Raw genomic sequence first — 24,964 nt, 5'->3', positions numbered from 1 at the left:
TTACTGTCAGCCCACATATGAACCACATTAAGCCATCTTTCAAAGGAGTGATAAATCAGGGACACTGCTGAAAACAGCATACTGTAGTATATTTATAATCGGTTTGCCTCATATTCTATTCCCATAAGCACACAGTAATAGACAAAATCATCAAAATGGCTGACTGTTTGTTTCTCTCTCTCTCTCTCTCTCTCTCTCTATATATATATATAAAGAGAGAGAGAGAGAGAGAGAGAGGAAAAAAAAAAATATATATATATATATATATATATATATATATAAAACACACACACACACACACACACACACACACACACACACACACACACACACACATACACATACACCAGACCTTTCAACCATACCAAATTCTTCAGAATTTCCCAGTTTTGAGGCTAAAATAATGGGGTATTATAATATAAATAATGGGAATTCCCCGACTGGCCCTCTTCAAGTCATGATTTTTTTTTTCTTTATTTGCAATCTTTTTCATAATTTTGACACTACGTCACTGCACACTGCCAGCATGTCCCATGTGTTTAAGATGGGCTCAGCATTTCACAATGTCTGCTGCGTGAGTTGGTTGAAACCAAGGCTAGGTGCTGGGAGTGAATATTGTAGGTCTGCTGTTGGGGTGTTTACTACATGAAAACTAACAATACTGTCAAGGAAAATAGAAGTCAACCAGACAGTTTATTAGCAGCAACCAGAAAACACAAAAACACACACATTAACCCAGGTTTCGTCCTCAAAATAAGGACTTCTTCAGAACGGTTTTTGTGTTTTCTGGTTGCTGCTAATAAACTGTCTGGTTGACTTCGATTTTCCTTGACAGTATTGTTAGTTTACTGGTTACAAGTTTAGTGTTTGTGTTTACTACATGAACTTCTAAACAAACACACAGAGAGTTACGGCCAAATTTCAAAACCACTAAAACCACCACCTTTTTTTCTATATTAAAAATGGATACGTTTTATTTCAGCATGGATTAAATTAAATCTCGTCTATAACTGGTCTGTTACAACTAAAAGCACATGCAAGATGAATAATTTTATCCCGTATATTTTTAGTATATCATATATCCTTTGTGTATTTGTGAAGATTGTTTATGAAAATTTAAATGACTGTCATATGCGGGTCTAGTTTTAAGTGATGGAAGTTAGAAAACATCAATTCAGGATGTTGTGCTTTTAAATTTGTGGGTGGGGAGTGATCATGTGATTGAAATAAATGTTAAAATTGTGGAATCTTGCTATATTTTATTAATCTAATAAAGTCTGGGTAACTGTGAAAGACTAAAGCACTTGTTTGTATTGATTTATTTATTTTATTTTACATTTGTTGACCGGAATAGTCCGACTGGATACATGTCCATTTTCAGCGGAGCCCCGGGGAGAAAAGCTCCAATGTACACACAGAAAATCTTACAAGTTGAACATTGTTACATATGCAACATATGTACAGAAAATATACCTAAATCATACATATGTCAAAATTTTGCAAGTAGGGCATTATTACATATTTTTTACATGTATTTATTTGTTTTTAATGTTGAAATAAAATGTATCTGTTTTAATAGCAAAAAAAAATGTGGTCTTAGTGGTTTTAGAATTTAGCTGTATCTCTCTGTGTGTTTGTGACTGTGTTCGTTATTTACTACATCTTTTTTTTTTTCTGTCGGTTGATGTGTACCTACCTATGAATTAACTGTACTGATGAAAATACAGACATGTACCACACACACCGCACAGGCTTCGGCATACCTCCAACTCACTGCCTATGATACATTACAGAATGCCCCTGATTTTGCTCATATTGTTTTTTTCCCTGTCCCTCCTATCTTTTTATATTTACAGACCCTTATAACAGACATAAGAGTTTCATAGGCATCAGTGTTCGGAAAATGCATGTTGGTTCAGCCAGTGCTAAGTGTATTAATGCAACAACATTCTGAATCTCTGAGTGATCAGAAGAGTATATTTTGCCAGCCAGTTTCTAGCAAACTGTTGCAAGTCTTGTTTATTGTGGATGGGGAACGAATGGCTATCCTTAATAAATAACTGCTTGCTTACACAAAGTGAATTGTTTGATGTATTGCAACATCTCACCGAGTCGGAAATCCCAGATGGAATCTATGGGAAAATCAAACTTAAAAGGTAGAGAAATTATAGCTAGCTGCATGAACCAAAAGATGGGATTTTGCCTGTAAGGACTCTATAAGGCCCGTTCCTAAAAAGAAAAGCACCTTTAGGAAACAAGAAACTCTGCACTGTCTGACTGAAACTGTTCCGGAAGAGTCTAGGTGATATTGTCAACTGGGAAAGGGGTATGCCTGCTTGATGTAGAGGCATGTGTGTGTGTGTGTGTGTGTGTGTGTGTGTGTGTGTGTGTGTGTGTGTGTGTGTGTGTGTGCGCCCTGAAAAATGCCTACAATTAACTTTCATATTCCTGTCCTTTACTGGCGAAAGCAACTTGGGCTTAATTTCAAACAGATTTTTTTTCATTGTAATTCTTAGAAAGCCAGGTTCTGAAACAGTATGTGCTTGCTTAGCTGTGAAATGACAGTTACACCAAAATCTGTACCCGTATTCATACTTATCAACTGTACAGAGTTTTGCAGAATGTCCAGATTTTTATATGCAGCTCTGCTTCATTCAGATCTTAATCCCCAGTACGCGTTGTTTCTTTAAACTTTTTTGAGTTCCAGGAAGAACAAGTGCAGTTCCAGCTGTGTTCCTCTAGCTTTCCACACCCTATGTGTTTACAAATTGTGAAGGCCTTTTTAGGCATCACTTAAGGTGAGGCATGAAATGAAGTGAACACGTGAAAAATTTCCTCTAGTACATTTATTTCAGGGGCAGCAGGAAGCACATTTATGAACTTAGGCTGTGCTATACGACTACCTCTAAACAGGAAAAGAAAAATATACTTCATGATAACATGATCATGGGGCTCATTGAACTTGTACTTTATGATTTTACAGAATTAGTGTATAAGGAAACATCATCTGCTACAGTGATGTGAGAGAACTATACAATGAGAAATGTAAGTAACTTACTGCTCTTATTAAAAGGGAAAAAATGATAGCAGCTATTAAAAACAGAAAACAGTAATCCATTTACAGCTGCTTGCTGTATTAAGCTAACAGGGACATACAAAACAACACCCTAGCCTCTTTGACCCTTAAAATACAATGTTCCTTTGTGCTGGTGGCTGCACTATATGCCTCAACGGAACTTCCCAGCAGCTGTCACATTTTAGGTTTAACTGGTGCAGACTGTGTTCTGTAGAATGTAACTTAGCAGGCCAAAGGCTGCACAAAGTAAACCATTGCAATAAAGCGCTAAATGCAAAGTATTATTAGGTGGCCCAAAAAAAAAAAAAAAAAAAAAAAAGCCAGACCACATGGATAAAACCCACAGTCAGGAGAAATGTAACCCAAGAACTCCAAGATGGCAATGCTACTCACTGAGCAACTACTGTAAGTTGTTCCAAAAATGTAAAATCATGCCTCACAAGTGTACCTTATTACGAGCGGAGTCTTGAAAAGACCATGTTCTGTATTGAAAGAGTCTGTCACAATTTCAGTGTTAAGAATTTTTTAAACTGATATCCACAATAAGTAATACTGTATCATAGCAATTCATCAAAATAACTTTTCTAAGTAAAACGTGACACATTTTTAACCATCATGTAAGCTTCTTAACTGAAGTTGTTAGTAAATAATTTTCCCATCATCTGTTCCACATTATAAGAGATAGTGTTCTACATTGTGGAGATGGAAGGTTGAAAGCTATGGAAACTGTATAATGAAGGTTGTGTCTTTTGGCAGGATCTAGAATATTCAGCTGCTGATACATGCCAACCTTGCTGCCTGCATTAGTAATGTCTTTCGGCTTTTCCCGGTTAGGGGTCGCCACAGCGGAACTTCGGTCCGCTAATGACTGGCATTGGATTTTTACGGTGCCAAGTTGCCAGCCCAACGCCCAACCTTCAAAGAAGGCACACCCATTCACACACACACCTACCTGCATGTCTTTAACGTCACTTGACCGCGGGGAGGACATGCAGGCTCCACACAGAAGGCGCTCCAGCTGAGAATCGAACGGGAGAACCTCTTGCTGTGAGGTGACCACGCTAACCGCTGCACCACCGCCTGCATTAATGCATGATATTATTTTAGCTCAAATCAAATAATTAATCACTGGCAAATTTGTATTTTAGGGTTCACCTAGAAATTCAGGTTAGCTGATGATGCTTAACTTTCTACATTTATGTTTTTGTCATGTCTGCTATGTGCCCATTGTTAAAGTTATTAGAATTTTTGTCTCCTGGTATCTTTTGAACTTTTTTGTCATGGGGAGAACCTCACTACAATTCACACAAAAAAGAAGACAAAAACTTTATGTTAACTGCTGGTGTAAAACAGAAATTGGAGATATGTTTGCTTGTTTTAGGCCTCACTTGCTAAACTTCATATCTTGAAAGCATAATAGCATAATGGTAATCCGTATCTTGAAGGTAAAAGGGGAAACAGTTTGTTTCAGCTGTTAGAATCTTGAAGGCTATTGCTTTATCGGGAACTGCAGTGACAGGAGGGTGAAACCAATCCTGCTTGATATATTTGTCCATAAAAGTCTCGTGTTTATTATTGCAGATGAGTTATTGAGTTCTTGCCTAGTTTAGACTGCATGTTAATGTGAACAAAATGAACTTCATTTATTTCTCTTATGGGTGATGATTTTTCTCAGATGAATCAAGCAGCAAAAATGTCTTTACTGTGGCAAACTGCATCCAATACGAACCACAAAACCAAACAAAGAAAAAAAGGATGGCAGAAACACTCAGTTACATTCTCTTCCCTTTATTTTCAACAACAGCAAAGCTTTCAGGTTTCCCTTTTTTCAATGCTAGTGAAGTTTTCAGAGTTTTGTGGAAGCCAAAGGGGTTCAGACTATTTTGGTATCAAAAGAAATAGAGTTTAAACTGCAGAAAATCAATGACATGAATTTACTGACCAAGCAGTTATCTTACTGAAAGACAAAGCAATGTCATGAGTAGTGAGAAGTTTAAAGATGAGTCTCTTAGAAGATGATTTGGTAAATAAAAATAACTAGGTTGACAAGTCAGTGTAGCAGATAAAAAAATATATTTTTATAAAAGAAAACTGCATTTTAGTATTATACAAGTTCAGATGCTATTGTTAATATAAACAAAACAATATGATTCTGGTTATATCATGTTATGTTGTCTTATTGAATATTAGTGTAGAAGCAGTTTACTTTTATAAAAGAAAATTATATTTTAGTTTACACAACTTCGTTTGATGCAAGTTCAAATGTTAATTAATATAAGTAAACACTTTTGTTCTGGCTATATTTTGTGTTTAATTTGTCTACTCTTCAATTTGCTTTTGAATGTTAGCATCCCACAATCCCATTGGAGTGGGTGGGGTTACATAATTATGCATGCACATTTTATGTTAACCAGTGTACAGATTTTTGGTCAGTTGTACCTACTTTTCATGGGCCTTTGTCCAGATTTTTGATGTTTCCAAGCTGAGAGGTATGACACACACATCCTTATTATTATGAAAAAAAGTAAGATAAGGAACAGAGGTATGAGCACTTACTGTAAACCAGGGGATCAGGGTAACAGTAGTGGCCCCAGCACTGCAGACGTCAGGAGGGGAGGGGAGAAGTGAAGGGCAGTGTTCTGCTGATCTTTCCCTGTGGGAGTGGAGGATTACATGCACACAAAGGCACATGGAGTAGATGCAATTCCCCTATTCCAGTCTAGGGTTGGTGAAGTTACCTGGAGGGTATGCCCCTTACAGAAGTGAGGGGATGGCCTCTGAACTGCCCATTGCATAATTTCCACAGGAGCTTGGTCAAGTGCATTCTGGGGGTAAAGTTAAGCAAACAAGAAAAGTTGAACTACCCCTATGGGCTGCCTTAATGATGGCCTCCTTCTGGCCAACTCTCACCCCATGAAGGAAAATGAATGGTTCAATTTGTCAAGGAGGTGGGCCTGATGTTCAGTAGGCAGTTGGGACAAAAAGCAAAAGTAAGACAAAAATGGTTATATGCACATTATCGCACATCCTGCTTGTAAGTAAAACAAAATATATTAATAAAGCACAAACATTTTAAAAACAAGCTAAGCTTAGAGAAAACAACTCTGTAAAATGATGCCTTTCAACCAACTGAATACAGAAGCAAATCAAAAATGTAAACAATTTCAGAAATTAGTTTTGCTATATCTTTTGCTTTCTTTCTTTGCAGTATCATCCAGATGATTGCACAAATTTATATGATACAGAAAAATATGTTTATATAATACCGTGTATACACTTTCAATACACAGAAAAAAAATAAACAGTAAAATATGCAATAAAAGTTAGAAAACTATTTCCAATTATAAATACTAAACTTTTTAGTGCAACTATATATGTGAATCTTTATAAACAAACTGAATATACTTAATAAAGTCCATTAAAAACATGACTTGAGCTCTCTGACAGCATAAGTATATACACCCAGCCATAATATACTACCATGCAGAGGAATGAAGCCCTGACTCCAACCCAGGCGACCAGGATTTGATTATTAGCCCTGGCAGGCAGGGGGGGGGTAGCAGTAGAGGGGCATGGCCTGCTCACCTCTTGTGGGCAGGATGGAGACTTCCCTTGTCTATAGCTTAACCAAGGACGTTATTCTACATATTCACATATATAAAAACAAGAGAAATTATTATCTCATTTTTACATATACCGTGATCAATACACTTTTATATCCCCCACCCCAGGATCCCAACACCACTTTATCATATCAACTTGAATTTTCTAGCCTTTCTCACGTTGTTACAGTGTAAAGCCTGGATATCTTAAAACTAAGAAAACATACTTTCTTGCTTTAATATCCCACATATACATGGTAATCACTGATAAAACACCCCCACCTCATATCTAAAATTCCCCTAACTGTACACTTTTTAAGACTTCTTTACAATTTAACATCCAATGTACGTCATGAAATTGTATACAATTATTATTAAAAAAACTTTTCACAGGTTCATAGGTGCTTGCTAGGCTAACGACCACAAGGGCCTTTTTAAGCCTAGCCATGCATCCCAAATCTCTGACTAGTTCTGATGCCCTTGATAAGTGTAAGCATGGGCCTGGAAGATGAACCATGTACAGGTTACCTGTTTGCATCAGAGACACAAGTGCTGTACCAGGGATGAATGTCCGGTTTCCCACCCAATTGTCCAAGTTGCACTTGAATTGGATTAGGGAGGAACTCTGCTTCACATGGATGGGGAGCCTATTCCATGGACGGGATAGTCTCTGGGATACATACCTATCTCTCCAGCAGATCCTATTTATATCACAGGCAAGGTTTAAGTCTTTAGAATAGGTAATTCTGGTACTGTTTGTTTTGTGGATATGCAGGAGGTCCATCAGAGTGGGGTCTGACAATGCCCTGTATGCCAGGCATAGATCTCCCCTCAAAAGCATGTAGGAAACAGAATACAGGGATAAGGCCTTGAGGGGGTCTGCATAAGACATATTATTTATGCCCTGTATTCTTTTAGTTATGAACCTCTGTGGATGTTCCAGTTGTTGGATATGCTTGGTTCGGTACATACCAAAGGGGGGCCATTGTACTCAATGATAGGTCTGATGAATGCCGAATACAGTGGAACACTGACTTCCTTGGACTTAGATGCCATACCTTTGTTTATAAGTTGCGGAACATAGAATGATTTCCTCACCACTGTAGACATGTGATTATCAAAGGCTAGATTACTATCTATGTGTGTCCTTAAGTCCCTGACTATTGGGTCAACTCAAAGGGGTGTGTTGTCAATATGATAGTTTCCAAGGATGGATGACTTCCCAAAGGATACTATTATGCATTTCTTGGCATTTAGTTTTAGTCCATGACTCTGACACAAGTTGTTTGTCTTTGTCAGTCCCTCCTGGAGAATATTTGTGTTAGTGTGAGATTCAGTGACAGCTTCTAATTTGCAATCATCTGCAAATTTAGTCAGCCAGAGACCACTGACATTTCCCTTGACGTCTGAGAAGTAAATGCCAAAAAGGAGCGGTCCAAGGAATGATCCCTGAGGGACTCCACTTGTCACTGGCTTCTTTGTACAGGTAGACTCCCCAATTCTAACCTCCTGGGTCTTGTCTTTGTGCCAGTTGGTTATCCACCGGGTGACATACGGGTTTGTACCTAACCTCTTGGGTTTGTCAACAATGGCCGAGTGGGGTATTGTGTCAAATGCCTTGGCCAGGTCAAGGTAGGCAGTGTGAATGATTTTGCCTTCATCCATTGCTTTGGTGACCTTCTCAAAGAAGTCCACCAGGTTGAGTAGGCATGATCTGCCCTTTACGAAACCAAACTGTGTTGGGTCCAGTGTCTGGAGGTTTACTATACCTCTATTGATCATCTCAGTGATAATTCTTTCCATGGCTTTACATATATGACTAGTGAGACTTATAGGTCTGTAGTTTCCAGGGTCTGTAGATGGCCCACCTTTATGCAGAGGGATGACTGTTGCCTTTCTCCATTCATGAGGCACGAAGCCTGTTTGGAGGCTACAGTTAAATAGTAAATCCAGAGGCCCTGATAGGTCATGTTTCTTGCTATTTAGAAGGCATCCTGGGATATTGTCTGGGCCCATTGATGCAGTGTTCTTGGTCTTAGAGAGAGCATTAAAGACCTGTTTCTTAGAGATAATAGGCGGAGTTATAGTTGATGATATTTTGTGAGGGAAGGTTGAGGGAGAGACAGGAGTAAAACTGGAGCTGAATTTATCAGCCAGGATGTTTGCTATATCTTCTGGCTCAGTATAGGTGTCTCCATTTACAATGAGCTCTGCACACAATTGTGTATTGCCTTTGAGGTTGAGGACATAGCTAAAGAATGCTTTGTGGTTGTCCTTGGCCAGGGAGGCCAAACCTACCTCAAATTTAGTAGACTTTATTTGTCCTCTCAGTTGTTTGTTTAGTTTAATGAGAGTGCTTTTATCCTGCTGGGTGCTGTGCCTCCTAATTTTTGCCATTATTTTCTTCCTCCTGTTATACATCCAATTGATTTTGTGATTCCACCAGGGTGGCTTGTTTTTTTGAGCTATTTCTGTACTTCTTCCTGGTGGGTACAGCTGCCTCTGAACAGCTATTAACATGCTTGTACAGGGTTTCTGTTAACAGTTCTGTATAGGCAGAAGTGTTTTCATGGTTTATATGGGCTTGAAATTTTGCCTGGTTCTCACTGAATAGCAGGAGGTTAGCCTTAGAATATTTCCTGAATATTCATGGTTTAGCTGGGGGTCCAGGTTTTATTTTTACTTCAAAGGAGACCACATTGTGGTCTGACCTTACCAGGGAAGGCATTACAGTAGGGGGTGTGCGGTACTCTCCCATATCAGTGAGGACCAGATCCAGTATGGTTGCAACCCTAGTTGGTGTAGTGACTATCTGGTCCAGGGAGTTTGTGTTTACAAAATCCAGAAATATCTGTGCATGTACGTTTGATGTCATATAAGATTCCCAGTTAACAGTGAGGTAATTAAGTTACCCAAGAATATGGTATTGGGTTGGATGGTTAGTGTTTCTAATAAGTTTAAATACATGGTATGAGTTTCCTGGGTCATAGAGGGGTACCTATAGGTTACAAGGAAGTGGTATTGGATTTTACCTATGGTGATTTGAACATGGAGCAGCTCAAGTGCATTGTCCTGTTTGACCAGCCCTGAAGTATATTTATTTTTAATGTAAATAGAGACACCTCCACCTTTAGTCCCTGCCTGTGAAGTAGCTGGTCTAAATGTGTGGAAGGCATTATAACCCTGCACTGTTAGTGTGCTGCCCGCGGCTTTAAACCATATTTCTGAGACCGCACAGACATCAGCATTCTCTAGGGTAAAGACAGCTTCCAGGGAATGGAGTTTTTTGTTTAGGTTCCTAACATTGAGCACTAATACCTTTAGATTTTCTTGGTTTTGGTTTGCTATGTCGGAGGTACTTTCAGTATGACATTGCCTAAAAAAGGCAGTATGGGGGAAGACAATGCTTTAGCTAATATTCAAAGGTTTAGAGGGGAGAGGTGCAGACCATCCCTGGCAAAGCAACGTGGTCTGTTGGCCATCTCCTTCCATGCTGATAAATATTGCACCCCCTTAGAATAACACCAGAAACTAAGCCAATTATTAAAGTCAATCATCTTTTGTTCGTATTGTGGCATCATCCTTGGAGAAGGTAAAATGCTGCTCAATGCTAGGCTCATACCAGCCTGAGACACATTCCAAAAGCTGTATGATGTCCCTTTCTTCATATAGTCTAGGGAGGTATGTCTCAGGTTATTTACTCCCACATAGACTATGACCGAGTTATATTGGTAATTGTGATCCAATGACCTGAGTGCATGCGTAATGTGGTGGATCTTAGCCCCTGATAAGCAACTGACCGTAACTTTCTCCTTACTCAGCCTGGTGAGAGGTACATAAGTGTGCCTCACAATGGAGTCTCCAATGACTGGAATGTTGGATTGTGTGTTGACCTGCCTTATGAGCTTAGAGGTAGAGGCTTCATGAGATGTAGCTCTATGTGTTGATGTGGTCACTGTTTCAAAAGAGTGATTTTGGGGCTGCTGAGGGTATTTTTTAAGTGTACTTTGTCTAGGAGGTCTTTGTGAATTAGGAAAGTTACATGTAAGTGCCTCAGTATGCGTGGGTCTGTATGTCTCTCTGAATTGCGCGTGATGGGTGCAGCATATGCACTACTGACAACCTTATTGACATTAGGAGTACTTTTATGTGAGAGCTTTGCCTCCAGTGATGTTGTGTAAATACATCTCTCACATACCTTATCAGTTTGTTTGAGAATTAACTGGTTGTCAGTAAACATGAGGCAATTCTACATTGCCTCAGGATGCCCATATCCACCAAGTTGGTAACAGAGTCAGTAGGAAAGTTCATATCCATGGCAACAGACCCTTTTTTATTGATTAGACTGTTGTGTTTACTTTACAATTACTTCTTGGTAACTGCAGTGTCCTTTTAAACATTAATGACAAAGTGGGGTATATGCTCTGCAGTTAATCCAGCAGTTTAACAGTCAACAAAATGATATTTCACTTCAAGTATTGCATCCTTCATGCTTAGTAAATGTTTGTATCATTTTGTACTGTTGTGTCAAAGTGCTATAAAAATGCTGTTTTTATGCGAGTTGTCATTTATCAATTATATATACATGAAAGCTATGTACTTACCATAATGATAAATCCATGTTGTATGATGCACAGGAGACACTCCAGGTGCAGTTAACTGTTGACAAGATCCCTATTCAAATCACAGCTAGCTACAGGCCTCCAACTTTGACTCAAGATGTCCACTACACCTATCTGGACCTCTTCGAATCGATCAAGATTCAACCCTTTACCCTGATCTTGGGCGACTTTAACTATCCAGCCATAGATTGGAAGAACTACTCATGCCAAAACACAAATGCCCAGAGATTCCTTGATTTTGTCAAGGCAAGTGCCTTGGACCAGCTGGTCAACATCCCCACAAGAGGTAATAATATCTTGGACTTGGTATTAAAGAACATAAGTAACCACTGCAGCATCCCTACAGTGTCATCCTCCCCGGTAAGATCGGACCACAAAGCGGCCACTTTGAAGTTACCATATCCGCCAACCCCCCCCCCCCCCACCCACTAGGGTAAAATATAAAAACTTCTCCAAAGCTGATTAAAACCTCCTGAGGGAAGGTATAAATAGCTTCAAAGCCCCCTCCCCTCCATAGGAACTGGCACAAATGTCCAAACTTACACCAAAGTACTATACTTATAGCATTTATATAGCTGCATGGAATCAGGAATACCCGACAGGACAAAATCCTCCTCCTCAAGAAACAGTAAACCTGTCTGGTGGACATCTGCAATAAATAAACTCTATAATAAAAGGAAAAAAACTGCTGTCCCGAATCAAGAAGGAGCAGGTGCCTAACTGGAAGCAATCTCTCCTTAGCCTGAGCAAACAAATAAGAACACTAGTGAAACCTCCAAAGTAAAATTTGAGTCCAAACTGGCCACATCTACTTAAGACACAGTCATAAGGCCTTTTTCACACGTCCACAATCTCAAAGGAAGCAGTCAGATCTGCTCAGAACTGGTGGTCAAGGACACCACATACACAAATGCCGTAGATACAGCCAACCTATTGGCAGGCAGGTTCAGCAAAAACTTTGCCCCTCTGTATCCCCATCAATATCCCCAGCACCTGCCCCCCTCCCCTTATCTCTAGGGAGCAAGTCATCACAGCCCTCTCAAAGGCAAAACATACAGCCTCCATGGGACCCGATAACATCCCAGGCTGCATCCTACATGAACTAAGGCAGAAACTTGCAGAACCATTAGTCACCCTATTCAACTAAAGCCTGAGTACAGACTTCACCCCAGCTGAGTGGAGGGCAGCCACTGTCATCCCTTTGAACAAAGGTGAAATGCTCACTGGTCCAGGAAATTAAGAACCCATTAGCCTAACTAGCATGATCTGCAAGGCCATGGAACCGATTATCATGGACCTCATTAACAAGGACATTGGCAACTTCCAAACACTTGACCCACCCAGTTTGGTTTTGTCAAGGGGAGGTCACACCTGTTAAACTTGGTCGACTTCTTTGAGACGGTCACCAAAGCCATGGATGAGGGGAAGATGGTGCACACCGCCTACCCTGACTTGGCCAAAGCCTTCAATACTATTCCCCACTCAGGTATAACAGATAAACTCTCTCAACTAGGCATCAATCTGTATGTTACCAGATTGGTAGCAAACTGGCTCACTGACAGAACCCACCTAGTTAAAATAGGGGAAGCCATCTCAAGGAGTTGGCCCGTAATGACCGGTGAGCCCCAGGGATTAGTCTTGGGGCCTCTGTTGTTTGGAATATACTTTTCTGAGGTGTAGACCAAAACCAGTGGGATATGACTGACCAAGTTTGCAGATGACTGCAAGCTAGATGCTGTCATCAATTCCCCTAGTGATGTGGACATCCTCCAAGAGGGTCTCACTCAAACAAATGACTGGTCCCAGAAACATGGACTCAAATGGAATGCCAAAAAATGCATCATCATCCCATTTGGGGAGCGTGACATCCCCATAAATTATCACATTAATAACAAGGTCCTAAGCATGCAATCAGTCGTGAAGAACTTGAGCACCCAGCTTGATAGCAAACTGACCTGACCACCATACTGCCTCCATTGTACAGAAAGCTTTCTACATGGCTCACCTTATTAGGAAGGGTATCTCATCCAGGGACAAGGAGGTCATAACATACCTGTATTCTTCCCTTATAAGACCCATTACTGAGTACAACGCCTCTTTCAGCATGTACCTCACAAAGCACATGCAGCAGATGCATAGACCACAGAGATTCCTCACCAGGAGAATCCAGGGCCTCAAACATCTACCCTACACAGTAGGCTAAAAGCCCTGTCCCTCTACTCAGTCTCATATGACTCCTCAGAGGTGACCTCAGTTAGCATACAAAGCAATCTCATAACCCACCTTGATGGAACTGCTGCATATTCACAAGTCAATCTCCACTCGAGTAACCTGCACGCACAACCCTCAACCTGTTTTGTGACATCCATAGGACTTGTAAGCGGGACAGATTTGTGTCCCAGAGACTCCGCCTTCTGTAGAATAGGCTCCCTCTCCACGTCAACCCATTTTAAGCTCAACCTGGATAACTGGATGGGGAACAGAAAATATACCCCTGGGATTCCACCTGTGTCCCTGCTGGACAGGGGCATTGAGTGCTGACTTGTCGGAACATGGGCTAAATTCTTGGCTAGGCTTGTAAGGGCCTCAGGACCAATAGCCTAGTAACTTCCTATGATGCTATGTAGCAGGGGCGGCTCGTGGCATCGGACTGCCGGACTGCAGCCCCCTCAGCTAAATAGCAGTAATTGTTTATGTTTATTAATAATGTAAAAAAAAATATATATATATATATATATATATATATATATATCTTTTTTTTGTACTTTAATTCGAGTCCGCGACTCGGAAGTACGCGCATGCGCATTGCGCACTGTAACCGCGGTTTTAAACAGCTTTTTTTTTTTTGTTTGTTTTCATTGCAGCCCGGAGGAGCAATGAAGGCATCATTGTGATGCCCAGAAGTCTATGCGGTTCCAAACCGCATAGAATTGGAAGGGGCTCGGACTGCGACGTCCGCAGGCACGTCATGACGTGCTTGCTGGGCTAAGCCTAAATGCTGCTGATTGGTTGTCGCTCTCTTCCCGGGCTTTATGTGCTGGGAAAAGAGCGAGAATCAATCAAACAGTTTCAGTTGTGGACTGAATCGATTCGTGACTGAGTCAGTCACAAGGGAAGGATTTACCTGGATCTGGATTTATCATTAATTTGTCATTGGCATTGGATTTTTATTTATTTTTTTTTTTTGGGCGACTTTATTTTGTCAGCTGTGCATGTGCTGAAGAACAGAAGAAGAACTGAAGAAAGAAGTGGCTAATACTTGAGTTGGGATCATGTAACTATATACAATATTATTGTAGTTGTCTTTTCTCAGTATGTAACTGAGGCAAGATTATTTTAACTGCATTTATTTGTCAATAATGCTTTGAATATTCAGTTTTTCAATTGCTTATGTAGAGGAAGGAGCATGCTGATGAATTTTATCTGCTTGTGTCTTTTTTACTGAGCTTTTCTTAAGATTACATGCACTGAATTATATTTTCCAGGCATGGGAAGACTTCTTTTTTTCAATGTAATTGTGTTTTTCTTTGAATTGTTACCAAGGTAATTGAGCAACAGGTCTTCTTTACTGAGTTCTAAATATCTTATTTACTGATTTGTAACAACTTCCTTTCCATAATTTCAAGCTATGCTATTTCAGTGTCTTTGTATGTTGTCTTGACAGCTATGTCTAAACTAATTATATCTGCACTCAAGGTACAGAGCAGTTGCTCTGGAAATAGTTCTGAAAAATAATATTCTTCAAATTATTTCCACTAACATCTGTATTAACAAAAATACTGATTAATTTTGATTTGCATTCATGGAACATGAATATTTCTTAGTTTCATTCATATGCCACTTAAGTTTTGTTGTTAAATACAGTATAATCAAATTTGACAGACTTAATAAACGTATTTAGTTAACTGCCTCTACCAATTCAAGTTTTTATGTTTTTTTTAACTTCTGATTAATTATATTCAGTGTGAATTTATTATCCATTCATCACTTTTTTCTTTGTATACCATTGATACTTTCCAGTTAAATCTGTATAAGTACTATTTCATCTTGCTTGTTGGGAGTTCCATTTTTTGTTAGCCTCTCTGAAATGAAAGATCTAAAAACTGCCTCCATTAATCTTTGTGATCCATCCTCAACACCTTTTTCCATTTTGTACATGGGGTTGGGGTGTCACTTCAGCAGAGACAATCATCTTGAGCCAAGGTTTACACTGCCAGATGGCTCACCCTGCCATGTTAGTTCATTCATACCACTCACTCACATGCACACTCTCTCATCTATGGCCAGTTTAGTGTGTCCCATATACCTACTGCAGGTCTTTGGAATGTAGGAGGAAAACGGAGCACCTGGAGGAAACCCACATGACCGAAGGGAGGACATCCATTAAACTGTGTGATATTCATATTAAATTCACAGTCCTTAATCTTTCTTCAGACAAGCAGACCTGATATTGTACGTATAACTGTATTCTGATTACAACTTGATGATGTAATTCCACATTCAACTATGTCCAAATACAATACATAATATAGCTATAGACTTGGAAGTAAAATTGGTGATGGGATACTTCTCCTTATATGTAAATATATTAACATACTCCTTCTCCCCTAATATCTCTGCGTGTGTGTGTGTAATGCCCCAGTTACTATATACTGGTGGTAGCCGCTAGAGAGAACAAATGGTGGTGGGTAGAGATACTCAGGCTTGAACCCTGTACCTTGGATGCAGGTAGTAAGGACCTGAATGCCCTATCCACCACCATTTTGAAAAAAAAAATGCAGATTTCTGCCTCATATTTGTTCTGTTCCTCATAAAATCTGTGGTTTCTGTGTCTACATTTTTCCTTACAAAGTCTGTAGTGCAGTGGTGCACTGGTAGCATTGCTGCCTGACAGCTATAGGTTCTCTGGTTTGATTCTTGGCTGGGGTGCCTTCTGTGTGGAGTCTGCATGTCCAAATATCTTATAAAGATGTGTCTGGAGTTTCTCTCTGCTCTGTTGAAAATTGTTTTTTGTTCCAAGTCAGACTAGTTTCCTGGTTATATGTTTAAAAATAACATGCATTTGAATTTCAGACTTCATATTCTTCAGAAAGTACATGGTAACACAAAACTGTTTATTCTATCAGATGTCTAAGTTTATAACATGGATATTTGAAATTTGTCCCTATTTTTGGGACTGTATTCCCCCATTATTGGCTTCATCCAGGTTTTCTGTGTTAAGGTTGACAGCTATAGCAAGAACTGAATTCACTGAATATGTTTGAGGGCTGTATTCCCTCATTACTGGGTTTGTCCAGGTGTTTTGTACTAAGAGGTTGACAGCTATGGTGAGAACTGAATTCACTAAATGATAGCCATTTAAATTTCAGTCTTCCTCTTTTACAAAGCAGCTGATTTGGTGTAGTGGTATGTTGCTCTGACTGTTTTGCACAGGGACCTTGGCAGTAAAATGTATGGTGGTAACACAGCATTTTATTCTAGCAACTTTCCAAGATTATACAAGCAATGTTTGTGTCCCTGGTTTTTGGGCTTTTGACCCCCCCCCCAATACATTTTGGCTTTTTCCAGTTTTCTTGTGCTGCGAAGTTGAGTATTGAGTAGATTTTACAAGGAGCTGAGAGCTGCAGGGGAACAGAAGTTTAGTGTTGCTTAAGTGAAGTTGGTTTGCCTTGTTAATAGCACAACAGGTTGTGCACTTGCTTTTGATGCAGAAGGCTGTGGGTTCTACTCCCACAAGGGGTGGATGCTGCCATACTGAAAATGTTCTCCTTGGTGAAAGTACTAACTATGAGTCCGTTATCAGTTTGCCATCCATTTCCTCTTGCAATATTACTAGCTTATCATTTTTTAATGTAATATAGGCAATTTATTCCTGAGGGGCAACAGACACTTTATTTTTCGATGAAACCATGAAATATAAAGGTGTTTGCTAGCAGCAACCTCTTCATTAGTTACAGATTTATTTAATGTGGAATTATTTAGATGACTTTTACTTCTTCAGAGATAGTGCATATTTACTGATAATGGACTGTAGAATTGTGCATATTTACTGATAATGGTGGACTGTAGAATTGTGCATATTTACTTATAATGGTGGACTGTAGAATTGTGCATATTTACTAATAATGGCGGACTGTGGAAGTCTGAGTAGACTTTTATGATAAATGTTCTGAACTGGGAAGTTTTGCCATTATGGTTGCATGCGTTTTGTTTCATTGCTTACTGGAAAAATGTTCAAAACAAATTTAAAACGCCCTCTAACAACTGTAATATATTGTACAAGGAATATAATTTAGTACAATGAGGAAGGTGTATCAAAGAGCACATGTATGTTTCATATGCAAGGGGCCTATGATTTGAAAACAGCCCAGAATTAATCTTTATTTGCCACTGGCAAAATGTATTTTCTTTGAATGTGGGTTTCAATGCTGTTTCAATGAATGTGAGTTTCAAGGGCATAGAAGTTTTAATGCTAAGTTTTCATTGTGAGACTGCATTACTTTGTTTAGCAGATGACTTAGTGTTTGTGCTGTAAAATACAAAATAAAACTTTCAAATGAAGTCCAACTCATCATAGAAGTAAAGCAGTATGCACATTAGTGTTTATGGTAAATGGAGAGAAATAGCCAAGTAATGGTTCATTGGAATGGCTGCAGAGGCTCCATTCAACCATGATTTTGTCAGGGGGGAGGGGCAGTAAACTCAGACATGCCCAGCTGAACTATACCTCCCAACTGTCCAGATTTTCAAAGAATGAATAGATTTTGCTTCTTATTTTTGGTTTGTTCTTCATAAAATTTGTAGTTTTCTGGCAAATCATTTAGGAATTAAGTCACTAAATAATGATACACTGAGTTTCAGACTTCATAACCTTCAGAAAAATGCATGCTAAAGTAAGAACTGTTATTCTATCAACTGTCTCAATTTATACAAGAGCAATTTTTAGTACTGTTTATATGTTCCCCCAATATATTTGGCCTTGTTCAGATTTACTGCATTAACAGGTTGAGAGGTACATGCAAATAAATCGCTTTATAAAATTAGGCATAGCCAACCTCTCAACTGTCCCCAATTCTGGCTCAAAATGTTGCTCTTCCCACTAATAATCCCACCGCAAAAATAGCAATTTTGGAAGAAAACATGGAGGGTTTACAATTAAGAAATAACTGTAATAATCAAAGTTATAGATTACTTGAAATGCATGTAGATTCTCTTATTTTGTCAGCTGCTCAAGTTAGCAGTACTAATATTAAAGTGTCCCTTCTTTGACAGGTTCTCAGCTGTATTGTGTGGCTATTTTATATTTTTGCATCGCATTTGGTCTTTTTTTCATAAAATTGTGTCTTTTGGCAAATTAGTGACAAATCACTAAAGATTGAAGTTGGAAAATAATGACAGACATTTGAGTTTCAGATTTTATACCCTTCAGAAAAGTCATACTAATGCAAGACCTATTCTATTATCTTTCTAAGTTTATTAGAGCAATATTTAAAAATTGTCCTTATTTTTGGGCCTTTGTCCCACTTCTATGTATGGCTTTGTCCAGATTTCTTGCTCTGAGATTGAGAGGTATGACAAATGTGTCAGGGCCATCACAGTCAGCCAGAGACATTTCAAATTGTGACATACTTGTTGCACCTCACTCCACCATGTAGTGACTCTGGATGTGTCCAAGCAAGGCAAGGAGTAGTTATGCAGTGTAAATGTGCAGTGTGTCTCCCCCATCCAACGTAGACACAAGTACTACAGTGACTTTTCATCTGTCCTTGATTTTGCAGAACGGTCTGGTTTCTGTCATATTTCTGTACTGTTGATTTATGCTTATTACTCAGATTTATGTTTATTACTCAAAGTGCCTGTTGCTCTGTGTTTAAGTAGCAATGCTTTAATGACCATAAGGTAAGCTTGTCTGAGATCGTAAGATGCAAGTAAGCTTTAATAAGCACACTGTTAAAGAATTGCCAGCATTGAAAGCCTTTCTGTTGTTGCCATGCAGAGAATACTTGACTAGATAATGTATAAGCCTTGGGTATTAAAGGACAGGATTCCATTATTTTAAAAAGCTCATTACACTTGTTGGAGACTTCCAGTCATCTCTACAGACTTTACCCGTAAATTAAACAGAATGCCAATAATGTGTGGTCCATAACCTGTACAGTAATCCTTTAAGCAATGTATCCTGAGCTTGTTTCTTGTTTGCTTTTCATTTTTTACTTTCATGTTTTCCCCATGAAACAAGTAGATAGTTGTCAGGCAGCAGGTCTTTTTTGGATAAGAAACATTTTTACAAGTGGGGGCATCACAGAGATTTCTACTTTCAGCATGTTACTTGGTACTTTAATAAAGCTAAATATAAATTATAATTAGAACTGCAGTGCAAGGAGAAGTGATTTGAGTTGAGTGCTTCTGATTTTTCTTATACTTGATTTTGACTGGCATTCCAGCAATGTATTTAAAAAGTAATTTATTTTTTCATGCCTCACAACCTTTTGTTTCCATCTAGATATTAAGTAAGCTGTCATGCAGCCAATGTATTGGAATATTTTTATTCTTCTACACTTATTTTTGTCTTGATTGGACTCTCATAATGATGGTTTGCCACCCAGGGCAGCGTATTTAATTAAAGTTTGTTTTTGTGGATTTGAGCATAACTCCTCCCCTTTCTAGTTGGCTACACCCCTTCCCCTTGACCCCACCCATTCATCTGTCTCCTGCAGCCCCCCTTTGATTTGAAGTCACCAGCCGCCACTGCTACGTAGTCTTATTTTCATCTAGCTTAACTTTTGACTTGTCAGATCTAATTGGATTCGACTTTGGCACCTACGTCCAGAGTTTTATATCTGAGGCTCTGCCTCCTCCACAACCCATAATTCCCTCCCTCTACCTAATTTACCTCAGATCAAGTTTGCTGATTCTTGTTAACTATAAAGAAGTAAACTTGAAAAGTATATTAATCTATATAGAAAGAATTCAGCAGTTATGTGTGTGATTATGGGTGATGTCACCTAAAGCAGACAGGGTCTTGGTTGAGGTCTGTCCAAGCACCAGAACCTTATAGATGGCAATTTGGAAGGAAAAAGGAGGGAGAGATGTTGAATCAGACTGAAATAAGACAACACGGATCTATTGTTATGGCAAGTACTTAACTTTCATATCTGATATTGTCTATTTTCGTACAGTATGATTCAACTTGTGGGACAGATTCCCAAGCTGCTTAAAAAGGGCCTGAGTGGTTATCAAGAAAGACATTCCTGAGAATGGTAGAACCAAAGGAAGTATGAGCTCTGGATTGTACATCCAGTTTGTAATGAAATATAAACATATGAAACATTGACCAAGCTGCTGCTGCACAAATGTCACCAATGAGAATGCTTTTCATGAAAGCTGTAGAGGTAGCCATTGCTCTAGTGGAATGTGCTTTTTGGTTCTGAATGCAGGAATAAACCACAATCCTTATAAACAAAGGAAATGCAGTCTGAAAGCCACTTAGAGAATGTAACTTTTGACCCATGACTTTCCAATTTTGATGTAGAAAAGGAAACAAACAGTTGATCTGGCTTTCTATTATCTTTGGTTCTGTGTATGTAGAATTGGAGCTGTCTGTGAACATTGAGGGTATGAAGCAGATGTGAACCCTTGTTAGAGAAACTGGGGGAAAATACTGGCAAATCAATGGGTTGATTAACATTTGCAATAAATGACACTTTTTTGAGAAAGTAGGATTTGATTGCAGTGACACTGTCCTTATGAAAATGAGGAAAGGTTGTTTGAATGAGAGCACTTGCAATTCAGAAATTCATTTAAGTGGATGCAATGGCAATGAGAAAAACAATTTTCCAAGAAAGATAATTAAAATCTGCTGATGCTACTAGTTCAAAGGGTTTCTGAGTTAATGACTGAAGCATGATTGTGATATCCCATGGGGGAAACTGGGTCCCTAATTGGAAGCCTCAGCAAGAAAGCTCCTTTGTTGAAAGCTTTAGAGACTCTAAAAGAAGCAATGGAAGCATTATTATGACCTATATAAAATTTCGATATAGCATCCATTTGTATTTTGATGGTAGAACACTAGAACCTTTGTAAAAGTTCTGAAAGAAATTCCAGAATTAATGGGAGGGCAGCAGACCCTTTGATAGGGTCCAAATAGAAAAGCTTCTCTACTTACTTTTATAAATCTTTTTGGTTGATTGTGTTTCAGAAGTAATTATTTGACCAACCAGAAAGGAAAGCCTGACATTTCTGGCTATTGTTAAAATTGGAGAAACCATGCAGTTAACTTTAGGGATTGTAGAACTGACAGAGGCATCCTAGATGGGTGACTCGGAAGATCCAGACTGGGATCCAGGACCCAGGGTGGGTGTAGTAAATGAGGCCAAAGGAACGGAAACCAAAACTTCCAGGGTCAGAACAGAGCAATGAGGATCACATTGGTCTTGTACCTTGTGGCTGTCTGAATGGATTTCATCAGAAGGGATATGGGTGGGAATGCACAGAGGAGACCTGGGGGTTAATTGTAGACTACAGCATCTCTTGGTGACTGTGACTCTCCCTGTGGAGGGATGAGGGCAAAGTAACTGTTACACTTGTTTAGGTATCAGGCAAAGCGATCACAGCAAGGTTGGCCCCAGCAGCTTCAAATCTCAGTTGCCACTGTCTGGTTGATAGACCACCCCTGAGGCAATAGGACTGACCTGCTCACTTTGTCCAATAGTACATTTGCTGTTCCAGGTATGTGCATTGCTATCACCCACTGCCATACTCTTATGGACTCCCAACAAAGTCAATATGATCATGTTCCCCCTTGTTTGTTGATGTACCATACCACTGAAATATTGCCCATCACCAATTACCTTGAACCATCTTCCCCTTGAAATGGCTCCCCACTCTAGAAGGGAGACATCTGTGGTTACTGTGACCAGGAATTTGTCTATCCTCTAACTGATGGAGAGGTTATCCACCACTTTAAATGTTCTCTGCCAAATAGAGTGAGACAAATTTTGGTATGGAAAGGTTGAAGACTGTGACCATTGTACTGAGACTGTCCACTGTAACACTCTCATACAGTATCTCACTAGTGGAACTAAAGTGATGGTAGAGGCCATCAGACCTAACAAACAGAGACTTAATCTTGCTTGTGGATGAGGACACTGAATTACCTAAGAAACCATAAGTTTTAAGGACCACACTCTTGCTTCTGGGAGTTTGGCAATTTATTCAACTATGTTGATATGACAATCTATAAATTCTATCTGTTGAGTAGGAAATAGTTGACTCTTTGCATTATTCTTTATGATCCCTAACAGGTCTGCAAGACAGAGTAATATTCTTTGTTGTTATAGCAGTAGATACCTGGAATTAGCAATTAGAATCGAATCGTCTAGCTATTGGAAGACTTGGTTCCCTTGCTGTAGTAGATCAGCTGCTACCACTGCCATAACATTGGTGAACGCCCAAGGGGCATGTGGTGAGACCAAATGGCAGTTGTCTGAACTGTAAAATGATTGGCTCTCAGCTGCAAAAATGACGAAATCTCCTGGAATGTCTATCTTTATACAATAGTAGGTGTCCTGGAGATCTGTAGAGCATATCTAATTGTTTTTCTTCAACACAGGTAGTATGGACTGTACCATGACCAGCCAGAACTTAGTCTGTGTCACAAATTGACTGAGGTGGCAGTGGTCCAATATTGGTCTGAGGTTCCCTGTTTACTTCACAACTAAAAAGAGCCTGGAATAGACTCTGGATTCTAACTGTTCTGAGGAGACCCACTAGATGACTCTTTTTTTCTAGCAACTTTGAAACTTCTTCTGCTGCAAATTCCAACTGATCAGGTAGACTATCTGAAATCTTTAACCTCTTCTTTGAGGGATACAAAAAGGAAATGGTGTAGCCTCTGGTGATTATCCTTAACACCCAGTAATCTAAAATAATGTTTTGTCAGGCTTGTGGCTGCAGGGTTAAGCATCCCATGACTGCTTCCAGAGTGCGGCAGACAGGTAACCCTTCAGGGGTGCTGATAGGGCTTTTTGTGAAAGGTCCTGATTATGCAGTTTGGCATGCCCCTAGGGTGATGTTCGTTTAAATTCTCTATAATGATGCTATAGAAAAGGGTCTGGAAGGATGTTTGGCTTATAAAATAGGTGACTGGAGCCATGGGCTCACCAGTTCTGGAGAAAAAAGTAGCTCAAGAAGACAGGGTTCAGACCAGACTGCCTCAATGTTTTGGGTATCGAACCGGACAGACCAGTTGGATCCAGGGACATATTCCTTGACTTTTCAAGTCTTTTTTCTTCTAATTTCTTTTCTCAGATATTCCTTCTAAAGATACAACCTTTTCTCTATGCTTCTCTTCAGACTTAGAGAGAAGCTGATGTTATTCTGGATTCAGAAGACATAACTGAAGCAGAAGACCCTGTCTGTGGGTGAAGCAAGCCTTTTATAATCAGTTTTTCTCTCCTACCTTGTATAGCCCTAGACCCAACAGCAGCACAAATGTCACAAACTGACTACAAATGAGTAGCACCTAAGCTGTACACACAAAGAGTGTGGGTTTTGGGGAGGGATCCTGCATCCACAAGCTGAACACTTTTTTAAGACCAGAAGATTTGCCTGATATCAGAAACTATCAGTAATTCATACTATTAACTACACAGGAATCAAAAACACACCTCCATGAAAAAACTGTCAAAAAGGTATTATTTCCTAATGGTGCTAATAATAAGAAAACTAGAGCGCTATCTACATGCAAACTAGACAACACTCTAAAGTTATGTATAGCAAAAACTATTAAAATTCTAAAAACAATAAAGCGGTCTAAACCTAACAGATAACACTTCACTACATTATACTACAAATCCTAAAGGGAGGAGTCACAAGAAGGAAAAATATTCACAAATCTTTCACTTATCATGAATGATTGAGAGAACTCAAAGACACATGTCTGGCTGAATCAGGTAGCAAACGAGATCTGAGATAAATTAGGTAAAGGGAAGGAATTATGGGTAGAGGAAGAGTCAGACCCTCAGATCTAAAGCTTTGGAAGAAGTTGCTGAGGTTGGATCGGATCAGATCAGATCTGAGAACACAGTGAATCAGATGAAAATAGACATCAGATATACAAATATATGCTGTAGACTTATTTTGATCTCAGTATGTTATATTTGTGAGAGATGGTCAGAAGAATGTACTCTGTTGTGCAGAGTGCTCCCCGTTGCACACATGCAGTCTTATAATTAGAGCTTTTACATGTATGTTGAATATTCGTCTGGAGTTTTTTAAATGTATTTATACATAGTTTTTTAATGTATTTATACAAAGGCCTCTCTCATCAGTATATAGTCTCTTACACTGCTATCAGCTAATACAAACAGTCGTAATAGCACCTGTGTAGTAACAACAGCTATGAACAAAATAAGTTTGTGTTTCTCCATAAATCCTATGACACAATAAAATCAGTGTTCATGGGGTGAAGTACCATTTTTAAAAATGTGATATTGAACAGGCCACTTACTTTCTTTAAACTCTGGAAAGCAGATCAGAAGCTTTACCATTCCACTTGTTTTCCAGTTAATGTTGTTGTTCTTCTTCTTTCGGCTTTTCCCGGTTAGGGGTCACCAAAGCGGAACTCCGGTCCGCTAATGATTGGCAGTAGATTTTTTACGGGT

At 39.2% G+C, this 24,964-nt stretch overlaps 1 protein-coding gene across 1 annotated transcript in view; it reads right to left on the bottom strand.

Moving 5' to 3' along the window:
* KIF24 (kinesin family member 24) overlaps nt 1-24,964 on the bottom strand; it is a 2,255,161-nt gene that overhangs the window by 1,318,797 nt on the left and 911,400 nt on the right. The window lies entirely within an intron of this gene.

This window comes from Protopterus annectens, chromosome 1.part1 (assembly GCF_019279795.1).
Source record: "Protopterus annectens isolate FY-2018-M chromosome 1.part1, PAN1.0, whole genome shotgun sequence".
NCBI lineage: Eukaryota > Metazoa > Chordata > Ceratodontiformes > Protopteridae > Protopterus > Protopterus annectens.
The sequence above is the reverse complement of the archived record's forward strand: the minus strand, read 5'-3'. Positions and strand labels throughout refer to the sequence as shown.